The sequence below is a fragment of the Moschus berezovskii genome, chromosome 2, assembly GCF_049115385.1.
Source record: "Moschus berezovskii isolate FMDL1 chromosome 2, NW_MosBer_1.0, whole genome shotgun sequence".
In the NCBI taxonomy this organism is placed as follows: domain Eukaryota; kingdom Metazoa; phylum Chordata; class Mammalia; order Artiodactyla; family Moschidae; genus Moschus; species Moschus berezovskii.
The window spans coordinates 44096058-44108157 of NC_142461.1; positions in this window are offsets into that span (position 1 = coordinate 44096058).

Genomic DNA, 12100 nt, shown 5'->3' on the forward strand with positions numbered 1-12100 from the left:
TAGTTAAGTTACTCATTCATCTCCTAAATGCCTACTGGTTAAACTTTTTTACTTTTTAAAATATTATTTCTATGTTTAGGTGGAAATCATAGAATATAATTTTAAATACAATGTTTTAGCTTTCTTTTAAGTTAGTCAATGGGTGGTGGCCCTACTTCTGCTTTATTGACTATGCCAAAGCTTTTCACTGTATAGATCACAACAAACTGAGGAAAGTTCTTCAAGAGATAGGAATACCAGCCCACCTGACCTGCCTCTTGAGAAATCTGTATGCAGGTCAGGAAGCAACAGTTAGAACTGAACATGGGACAACCGACTGGTTCCAAATCAGGAAAGGAGTACACCAAGGCTGTGTATTGTCACCCTGCCAATTTAATGTACATGCAGGATACATCATGAGAAACGCTGGGCTGGATGAAGCACAAGCTGGAATCAAGATTGCCGGGAGAAATATCAATAATCTCAGATATGCAGATGACACCGCCCTTATGGCAGAAAGTGAAGAGGAACTAAAAAGCCTCTTGATGAAAGTGAAAGAGGAGAGTGAAAAAGTTGGCTTGAAGCTCAACGTTCAGAAACTAAGATCATGGCATCTGGTCCCATCACTTCATGGGAAATAGATGGGAAAACAGTGGAAACGGTGGCAGACTTTATTTCTGGGGGCTCCAAAATCATTGCAGATGGTGATTGCAGCCATGAAATTAAAAGACGCTTACTCCTTGGAAGGAAAGTTATGACCAACCTAGACAGCACATTAAAAAACAACGACATTACTTTGCCAACAAAGGTCTGTCTAGTCAAAGCTATGGTTTTTCCAGTAGCCATGTATGGATGTGAGAGTTGGACTATAAAGAAAGCTGAGCACAGAAGAATTGATTTTGAACTGTGGTGTTGGAGAAGACTCTTGAGAGTCCCTTGGACTGCATGGAGATCTAACCAGTCCATCCTAAAATAAATCAGTCCTGAATATTCATTGGAAGGACTGATGCCGAAGCTGAAGCTCCAATACTTTGGCCACCTGATGCGAAGAACTCACTCATTTGAAAAGACCCTGATGCTGAGAAAGATTAAAGGCAGGAGGAGAAGGGGATGACAGAGGATGAGATGATTGGATGGCATCTCCAACTCAATGGGCATGAGTTTGAGTAAACTCTGGGATTTGGTGATGGCCAGGGAGGCCTGGCAGTCCACGGGGTCGCAAAGAGTCAGACACGAATGAGTGACTGAACTGAACTGAATTGAATGGGTGGTAGAATTTTAGAGACATAAGAAGTTGTATATTTGAAGAGTTGCAATAATAATCTCCATCTGAGTAAGCAAAATGTGTGCATATCTGTTTGGTTTTTCAACCATCATTTTTGAATCATGAGATTTCGAACAGAAAATGTACAGATAAAAAAACAAATAAGATATATCTTCCCGGACATTAGTAAGAGCTTACGATCTAGGAGATTCTGAATACAAAATAAATGACTATTTTTTCCAAAGAAGAATGTGATATTTGACATAAGATAGATGTAAAATGCTGTAAGAGATCAAGGAAGATGGAGGCCACATCTGTTTTCCATGGCTTGGGAGCAATCAGAGAAATCTTGATAGGGGAACTAAGAATTTGAAACTAGAATCTGAAACCTCCAGTGTGTGTGCTCAGTCGCTTCAGTCGTGTCTGACTCTTTTACAATCCCATGGACTGTACCTAGCCAAACTCTTCTGTCTATGGGATTTCCCAGGCAAGAATACTGCAGCAGTTACCATTTCCTCTTCCAAGGGAATCTTCCCCTCTCAGGGATCAAACCCACATCTTCTGTATCACCTGTGTTGCAGGCAGATTCTTTACCTGCTTAGCCATCAGGGAAGCCTGAGACCTCCAATATGTATAGCTACAGCAAATATTAAACATGGTCTGATTTCTAGCCAAATTAATATGAATCTGAATGATATGTGAGCTTCTAATAAGCGAGGATATTGATGCAGATGGAGGCACCTGATTGAACAAAGTGTGGCCAGAGAGTACTGACTGGAGAGGAGAAAATGTGAAGAATGGAGATGGAAGTTAAGTTGAGAAAGATGCCCCAGCCTCCTAAATCACTAGGAAAAAGAGGGCTTTATTTCAGTACATGATCCAAGGCGTGACTTTGTGAAAGTTGTTGCTGTTGTTCGGTCGCCCAGTCATGTCCGACTCTTTGCGACCCCAAGGACTACAGCATGCCAGGCCTCTCTGTCCCTCATCATCTCCTGAAGTTTCCCCAAGTTCATGTCCACTGCATTGGTAATGCCACTCAACCATCTCTTTGTGAAGGAGAGTACATCAAATAATCAGCACTGCAACTTATTGTTTGCAAACAAAGAAATTGGTTAACTTAAGCTTGAACGAGCTTAACTGGAAGTATACTTGGTAACTCAGGGAATCAACAAGAAGGCTGAGAAGGAGACTTGGGATATGGGCAGTGGACGATGCTGTGACAGAGCTGCCTGTGCTGCAGGACTAACTGGGTTAGAACCCGCTATGCCCACTTACAGTACTGCTCGTGGGCACTCTCGGACTCCTGACTCCATGTTCAGGACACAGGTTGTAGGCCCACTGGCACCATCACAGTGGATGGCAAACTGTTCTTGCTTCTTTGCATCCTTTCGTCCAGGCTCAGAGTTCTAGATGGGTCATCTGATTGACTAAGCTTAGGTCACGTGCCCTCACCTGCTAAGGTTTCCAAAGAACAACTGTGTGGTCCTCTCTATGTCTGCAGTGAGTGTCTCCAAACAAGAAAGAGAATTCAGATGTTAGGTGGTCAGAAAGTCCAACAAATGCCCATCATAGAATCCTAGATGAAGCCAGGTTTATGCAAGGTCACTAAAGGTGGACAGAATTTCTAAGAGAAGGGCATCAAATGTTGCTGTGACATAAAGGAAGTAGGGGAAGAAGTCATTGGGCCTTACAGTTGGGAGGTCATCCATGCCCTGAAAATTTGAAATGAATTTCATTTGCATATACACTCCAAGCATATAAATGCACATTTGAATTATGTGACATATGCAAATATGCAGCTTTAATTATTTTCTATGCAAATTTACATTTTGAGAATTCAGTATATCACTTGGAAAAGACTATTAACTCTTTCAAGACAACATAGAGCCAAACATTTACTGCTTTTATGTGTTGCTAGGTCTGAATTTTGAAAGAGAATAATAAGTTGAATAAGACATCCAAATAGGACTGGAAGAGTATATGTGACACCCTGTTCTGTCTTCATGGTATATGACACATGAAGCACCTAGGAAGGAAATTGTTTTTTGTAATTGTAGTTGATTTACAATGTTGTGTTAGCTTCTGGTGTACAGCAAAGTGATTCGGTTATACATGTGTGTGTGTGTGTATATATATATTCATTTCCAGAATATAGTTCCTTGTGCTATACAATAGGACCTTGTTGTTTATCTATTCTATAAGAAACTCTTGTTTTAAAATATCCTTCAAAGCAGATGTCACAATCTCTCTTCACAATCAGATAACCATTTTAGTAGAATTAAGCATCCTGTGTGACTACAAATGTGAATCTTAAGAGAGACAAGCAAAACTTTGTTAATGCCTTATAATTTGAAGAGAGAGTGAAGCTGATGGTGAGAGAAAACCCACAAATACGTTCAGAAAATCTGCAACTTGAAACATCTGGGCTATTGCTTGTGTTTAAAGGTTACGGCCGTCATGCTGGAAAGTGGCATAAAGTTTTCACCCTTTTCAAATAACCGGGCATCATACTGATGGATAAAATGATGCATGTCAGTGATTCCCTTGCTGATGTAGGTAAACTGAAATTGTTTAAAGGGAAAGTTTTTGTGTAGCATCATGTCATGCTAGGAATCATTTTGCAACTGTTTTGTTACCCTCGGCATTGTGCCATATATTATAATATGCACTGATTCTTGCACAGTTCTTTTGTTTGTTTTGCATAGTACAGCAGTTCTGGGAAACATACATTTGTAAAATGGTTAATGCTAGTACACTTTATAAATGAAGACCAAAATTTAGTAATCCTGATAAGCATTGTCATTACTGTGAAGGGTGCTTTTGGATATGGTCTTCATTCTGTATTCATTAAAGTTACCGTCATCAACATGAAATTATAGGCTTCAAGAGGTCAACTGGTTTTTGCTGCAACCATCAGATAAGCTTGCACTCAAGTTATCCATTGTCATGCGAATTGTCATTGATAAATTCTATAGTACCCATTGTGAGTGTGAGTATGAGTGTGTATGTGTGTGTGTTTGTGTGACTGTTCCAAGTGCTGAGCAAAGTCAGGAAGGGCCAGTTGGCTCAAGATCTTTTCAGTAATATCTCCTCAAGCACCTTGCTACTATTTACATTTCACTTCATATTTGCAGAGGGATTCCAGGCACTTATGGATCCTCAGAACATTAGTGAAGAAAGGGCAGTTTTAGTTCTTTCACACAAAGGCACAGCAATTAAGAAGCTTGGAGAAGTCTGTAAACTATTGACTGAGTAAGGATTAGAATTTACAGTCCTTGACCCTGAATTCTTTTCAAATCCACTACCTTTTTTTAAAAAAATTGACCTTTCACTTTGGGTATTATCTTAATCCATTAGGTCCTGACAAATCCAGTAGGACTGGGGCTCTGGGCAGGAGGGAACTAAAATTAGATTTCTCAAGCTCTGGCATGTGTTCACCAAGTGACCTGAGTTCCAGAAGATTCATATCCGTTGGAGGGGCTTGTACCACTTTGCACCATTGCTGGATTAGTCCGCTCTTGGCCCAGGGGATGGAAAGCCTGGGAATAGGACTGGGGGGTGGCACTCAAGGTGAAAGGTGTATATATTTGAGGATAATTTGACAGACTGGAGTGAGGAAAACAAAATATGTCCCCTGTTAAAAAAAGAACATATTGCAATAAATAAAGACCTCTCTGACTTTTGTCATCGACGTTAATTAATACTGCAGGTTGGCTGTATTTATTAAGCCTGCCCAGGTGCATTGCAGGGCTGGGATGTTAGTCCATATTGCAATAATTATGGCCAGGCAAACAGGTTGGAATGAGAACCGGATACTTCTTATTCTTAAAACTTGCTTCAGATGTCCCTTTGGAACTGACAAATTGCTCAGGTGAAAGTCATCCCCTGCCAGGTTTCTGCAATTTTCCCAGCTTCGTGCAACTTTTCATTTTCTTGTTTCTTGTCATGAACATAGAAAAAGAGCCACCTAATACCTTTGGGATGGCATTTATGGTTTGGCTGCAAAGTGGATGTGCTGGACAAGTCAGGAGAGGGTCGTCTTTCACAACAGGATTTCGGGATTTGTCAGCTGTATTGCAGTTAGCTGACAAATAACCACATGGGGTGATTTCGACCGCGAACAGGAAGTACTTTTGTTCTGAGGGGGACAGTGAGGCAGCAGTGATTTAACTCTGTGCCAGCTGTGCATACTTTACCCAGGAGGTAGGTAACCACCACATGGGCAAAATCCTGATGATGCCACACCACTGGGGCTAGAGAAAAAACTTAGAATCAACAATTAGACGTTTTAGCCTGAAAAGAGAAATAATCTCAATATAGATAAATCAATGATCTCAGGTTATTCATTGCTACTTTGAGGTAGACATTTTCCGCCTTTGTAAATGAACTCAATATTTGTAAATACATGTAACTGTGGGGAAAAAAAAATAAACCATTTGCATGGTCATGTGATACCTTGGTGGGAGTGGGGGAATCATCAAGCATTTGTGTCTGGACATGGCAGACCCAAGGAAACTGAGCCAGCCAGCCCCCTGTAACATCTATTTATACAATAAAGCAAACTTTAAAGCATCTTACTGATAAGAGTACTAGAGACTCTCATTGGACATTAGTGAGCCCTTTGGGAAGGGACCTGTGTTACTGAAAAATGTGTTTGGTACAAATAATAGAAACCTAATCAACAGTGGTTTCACCAAACAGGATTTTCATTCCCTTGTATAATGAGAGGTGTGGTGGTGGCAGAGGATCAGGCCAGGGACTCCTGGATGTCATTGCAACAGACTCTGCTGCCTCCACTCCTCTTGAGCATATTGAGTCCTGTCCTTGCTTTCATTGCTTGGTGATGCAGAACAGCTGCTTATCTTCAACCTCCCCTTCTACCTCATCTCTCCTCCATGCTCCATTTCTGCCACTTCTCTGACTTCCTCTTCTCCTTTTAAGGGTTCCCATGATTACATTGCCTACCTCCACCCTAATAATTCCAGGAGAGTTGTCTCTCTTAAGGTCAGCTGATTAATAACCTTAATTCTATCTGCAAATGAGGCACTCTGTACTTGGGGAAAAACTGGCAGGACAGGTCTTCAGATAGCTAGATATTTTCAGGAGTCAATTTTATGAGCCCAATTCTTATATCTCCCCATATCTAGAAAAGCATTAAAATCCTTCATGGCGGCTACTGTTCCTGGTGACTAGCAAAAGCTTCACAAGACTAGTAGAAAGTGTCTAGAAAAATATGTGCTTGACTGCATGTATTCCCCTTCACCAAAATCACATGTATACTGTCCTTGCCCTCCTTGCCTCTTTGGAGCAGTTTCTCAGGGCTATCTGAGGGGTTGTCTCCTGAGCTGCAGTCATTGTTTTGACCCAAATAAAACTTAACTCTCACACACAAAAATAACCTTAATTTTATCTGCAAAGTCCCTTGGCAGTTTATAATTTAGTATTTGACTGACTAACCAAGGGATAGGATTTACGAGATGTATTCAGAATGCTGTCTACCACATCTAGAAGCCTACAGTCCATAATTTCAGCTACCTGGAAAAATCCTTTCCAAGAAACAAAGCTGCAACCAAATGACTATAAAATAGTAAATCACCGTGTACTCAGATGATACAAAGCCAAGCAGAACAAAATGCTTATGAAGTCCATTGTCACTGAGTGTATCTAAAACACACAAAAGCAAAATATACCAGAGAACCCTAGGTTCCATTAGTTTTTTTCAGTGTCACTGGACAGTTTTACTCAGTGGCATAACACAGATTTTAACTATAGCCATAGGAAGAGAGAGTAGTGTCTGAACATAAATACCTCAATATCTTTTATTACAGTGTTTCTAAACTATGGGGTACCAGGAGGTATGTGAGTTAATTTTAGGTACTATACTAATTATTTTTAGTTTTGACACATGCATTTATTTGTACATGTAATTTCATACATGATATGGTTGAGGAAAATCCTAAGTATGGATTTCCCCTGAAAGTTACAGCAAAGCGTGTTCACTTGGAAAGGTATACCACCTAGGAAGCAGATGTGAATCTAGGGGAGAAAACAGTGATGGAGGAAACCGAAGAGATGGATGCATGATTGATTTGACCACTGCTGTGCTTTACTAGCACTTGATCCCCAGGACCTTCTGAGGCATCCATGGCATGAATCTCAGGGGATGAAAGGAAAAAATATCTACCCCTTGGTATCTATCATCCATTGATCAAAGATGGCCCCACGAGCATTAACACCCACACTTCCAGGTTGCGTGGGTATGAGTGGCCAGCAGTTCTGCCATGTATTCTGATGCACTAAACAAGTTGTAATTGTGTAAGGATGGTTAAAACCTACCTGAACCTGATTGCTTCAGCTATATGGCTATAGTAAGAAGTGGGACCAAGAGGAACTGAATCGCGATCTGGAGATGTCCCCATGACATGGAAAGTTTATTATAAATACATACATGTTATATACATAATGGTATGTAATTATATATAAGAATATAATTGTACATAATTGTGTATAATCACATACAAAATGCGGGTGGTATTACCTCCACGTGTTAATCTTGTCCTTCTGAAATGCAGACACAAATGACGCTGATTATACAAGAAACTTGATAGGAGAAAGACTTATAAGAGCAAGTGGAGAGGGAGCCAGAAAGCCTGAGAACCATCAGGGTGAGATCAGGGCTGACCCTGAGTGAAGGAGAAAGAGAAGGATGGAAGGACAATCAGGTAGCCGAGTCTCAGACCATAGAGCGGTTCTAGGGAGAGTTTGGCAAAACTGTCTTTGGAGGCCTCCATCACACATCTTTGCATTGGTGTCCCTTATTTTCTGTTTCAAATTCTCAGACCCACTTCTGCTTCCTGGGATGCTTCTCCAAGTGAACTCCCAACCAAGCCTTTGTCTCACGTGTTCTCACTTTAGAAACATCTCCCAGGAGTGGACCTGCCTTGATATCCCTGGTGTGCTCAGTCATTGGCTGGGAAGAGCCATGGGAAGCCCAGCTCATTGCAAATGTGGCTACAGGTTTCAGAGGCAGCAGCTGGAACCCTCCTCCCTAAAATTACAGGGTTGAGCAGTCTGTTCTCATGGCCACCGCTGTACACATACAATAAAATGATGAAGGCAATAATCACATGGCTGAAGTTTTGGAAATCCAGCCTTGTCACAATTGCCAAGAAACATATTGCGCATGGACATTGTTCCAACATGCTAGTCCTTAAAATTCAACCTTCAAAAAAGGATGACCCTTTTGGCTCTGCAGATGAAGGAACAAATGGCTTTTGAGCCAGTTTCTTTACAAAGCTGCTCCAGACTTAGTGAATGGATATTTCTTTTCCTTGAAAGTGAAAGAGGAGAGTGAAAAAGTTGGCTTAAAACTCAACATTCAGAAAACTAAGATCATGGCTCTGGTCCCAACACTTCATGGCAAATAGATGGGGAAACAGTGGAAACAGTGGCAGACTTTATTTTTGGGGGCTCCAAAATCACTGCAGATGGTGACTGCAGCCATGAAATTAAAAGACACTTGCTCCTTGGAAGAAAAGTTATGACCAACCTAGACAGCATATTAAAAAGCAGAGACATTACTTTACCAACAAAGGTCTGTCTGGTCAAAGCTATGGTTTTTCAGTAGTCATGTATGGATGTGAGAGCTGGACTATAAAGAAACCTGAGCACCGAAGAATTGATGCTTTTGAACTGTGGTGTTGGAGAAGACTCTTGAGAGCCCCTTGGACTGCAAGGAGATCCAACCAGTCTATCCTAAAGAAAATCAGTCCTGAATATTCATTGGAAGGACTGATGCTAAAGCTGAAACTCCAATCCTTTGACCACCTGCTGCGAAAAACTAACTCATTTGAAAAGACTGGGAAAATGCTGGGAAAGATTGAAGGCAGAAGGAGAAGGGGATGACAGAGGATGAGATGGTTAGATGGCATCACTGACTCGATGGACATGAGTTTGAGCAAGCTCCGAGAGTTGGTGATGGACAGGGAGGCCTGGCGTGCTGCAGTCCACGGGGTCACAAAGAGTCAGACAAGACTGAGCGACTGAACCGACTGACTGACTTTCCTTGTTTTGCGCTGTTTCTTTTCTCACCTTCCCCACTCAAGTTCATATGTGACTCTGCTCTTTGGCTTTCTAATTTGCTCTTTCCCAGTCAGCAGAGGAGCTCTCTTGATGTAAGCATGGACAAAGAAAAAAAAAATGCTGTTATCTGAATAATAAGAGCTTCCTCCAAGAGATAAGTGTTCTGAAGACTATTTGACTATGGGGGTAGTAATAACAGGTTTAATGAATACCTATTTAGTTGATTATTTCTCCTTTGAAGCAGGTATGTTGGTATTCATTTAACAGTGGATAAATCCATTTCACCCAATCTCTCTCTCCTTTTGTAGTTGCTGAAGTGACATCCCAGACCTGTCATTATATCCTTTAATCCCAGTTAAAATAAAAACTACAAACGTGAAATAAATCATAAGAATGGTTCTAAAAGATGTGTGGATGCTTTTGAGTTTTCCATATCGAAGATGTTGAATTAGAAAACATTTTAAAATGATCTAGCAAGTCCCTGAGTGCTTCTGGTGATGTGAACATATTGTGAAAAACGTGCCCCTGGAGGCACCAGCCAGACACATATAGAGAAGAATAGAAAATGGGTTTCAGCAGCCTGAAGCCTTGATGAAATGTAAAGGAGGGTTCGATTCCACCTGTTTTTGGCTACCTTCCCAGAGTTATCACCTTATTGCTGCTTCTGGTGCATTACACGGACAGGCAGAAGATGAGGATATGATTTTCATATTTTTAATCCCTTTCCTGTCACACTAAATAAATAACTCACCATGAAATACTTTCAGGGGAAGACTCTAAACTGCAGTAGGAAATGGAGCAATGGAAAAATTTTCAGATGTGAAAATTAATAAACCAAGCCAAGGAACACAGCTTCATTGGTTGTCTTAGTACCAGAAATACAGGTGCCATTGAGCGCAAGTTTTATCCTCATGCTTGGTTGTCTCTTAAACTGTGAACCCATGAATCCCCTGGAAGCAACTGACCAGAAGCAACTGGCATAACAAAATTCATCTTTCCCTGCCCCCTAAGAATTGTCCACTTTCAGCAAAGCCCAGGATGGTAGATGTGGACCTGTTCCAGTTCACATCTCCTTCCGGATAATAGAACAGTTTTCCACTTTGGAGTAGCAAGATGTGAATTCTACAAAGGTAAAGATATTTGTTCAAGGTGACCCAGTGGGGCTAGTTAAGAATAATAAACCGGAGGTAGGACTCAAGCTTCCTACCTTTTCTTTTAATATTTCAATGTTTAAGTCTCCCCCTTGGACATTACTTATGTCTGGAACTCGCAGACACAGAGATTCCTCAAATACCTGTATTTAAGGATACTTAGCTGTAGTCCAGCTACTCAGGTCTCCCCACTAATGCTACTGTAGCAAAGAATAAAAACAAGGGGAGAATTTAATGCCTATTGGGAGAAATATCAATAACCTCAGATATGCAGATGACACCACCCTTATGGCAGAAAGTGAAGAGGAACTCAAAAGCTTCTTGATGAAAGTGAAAGAGGAGAGTCAAAAGGTTGGCTTGAAGCTCAACATTCAGAAAACAAAGATCATGGCATCTGGTCCCATCACTTCATGGGAAATAGATGGAAAAACAGTGGAAACGGTGTCAGACTTTATTTTCTTGGGCTCCAAAATCACTGCAGATGCTGATTGCAGCCATGAAATTGAAAGCTCTTACTCCTTGGAAGGAAAGTTATGACCAACCTAGATAGCATATTAAGAAGCAGAGACATTACTTTGCCAACCAAGGTCCGTCTAGTCAAGACTATGGTTTTTCCCGTGGTCATGTATGGATGTGAGAGTTGGACTGTGAAGAAAGCTGATCGCCGAAGAATTGATGCTTTTGAAATGTGGTGCTGGAGAAGACTCTTGAGAGTCCCTTGGACTGCAAGGAGATCCAACCAGTCCATTCTAAAGGTGTTCATTGGAAGGACTGATGCTAAAGCTGAAACTGCAATACTTTGTCCATCTCATGCGAAGACTTGACTCACTGGAAAAGACTCTGATGCTGGGAAAGATTGGGGGCGGGAGGAGAAGGGGATGACAGAGAATGAGATGGCTGGATGGCATCACCGACTCTGTGGACATGAGTTTGAGTGAACTCCGGGAGTTGGTGATGGACAGGGAGGCCTGGCGTGCTGTGATTCATGGGGTCGCGGAGAGTCGGACACTACTGAGCGACTGAACTGAGCTGAACTGAAAGCTGACAACAAGTGTGTAAAGGTCAAAAAGTGTGGTTGGAAGACTTGGCTGCCTGTTGAGTTCTTTTATTCAATAACTCAAGTAGCCTGTTGTGAGCTGCTTTCACACTATTAACACATCTGGAGTGAGTGGGCATACACTTGGGACTTTTTAGAATGTAAAAGTAGCTTTGTAGGCAAACTTGTGTTAGAAAGAAATACTTCTGAAGAATAAAGGCTAACTTTACAGAGTACACCCCTCCCCCTCTCCTGGCCTCAATTCCGCTGGGCTTTGGGTTGAGCATGTGTTAAACCTATATACTTATCTGGAGTAATAAACATTGTCCTTCTGTTCTGGATTGTTTTTGCTTTTAAGATAGCCTTTTGGATCTCGGATCAGATCCCCAAATCAAACAAACAAAATAGCCAGCAGAGAGTGTGGTGTCTACTGATACTCTCTCTCTGCTCCTCTGGTCCTGTCCCCACCCAGCTGCATGCCCCAAGGGACTGGCCCATGGGGGCTGCATCTGTGTGCTGCCTTGCTCTTTGGTTACTGGTTGACTTTGGCTAATGGAAGGCCAAAGGGAGGTCAGAGGGTAAGAAGAC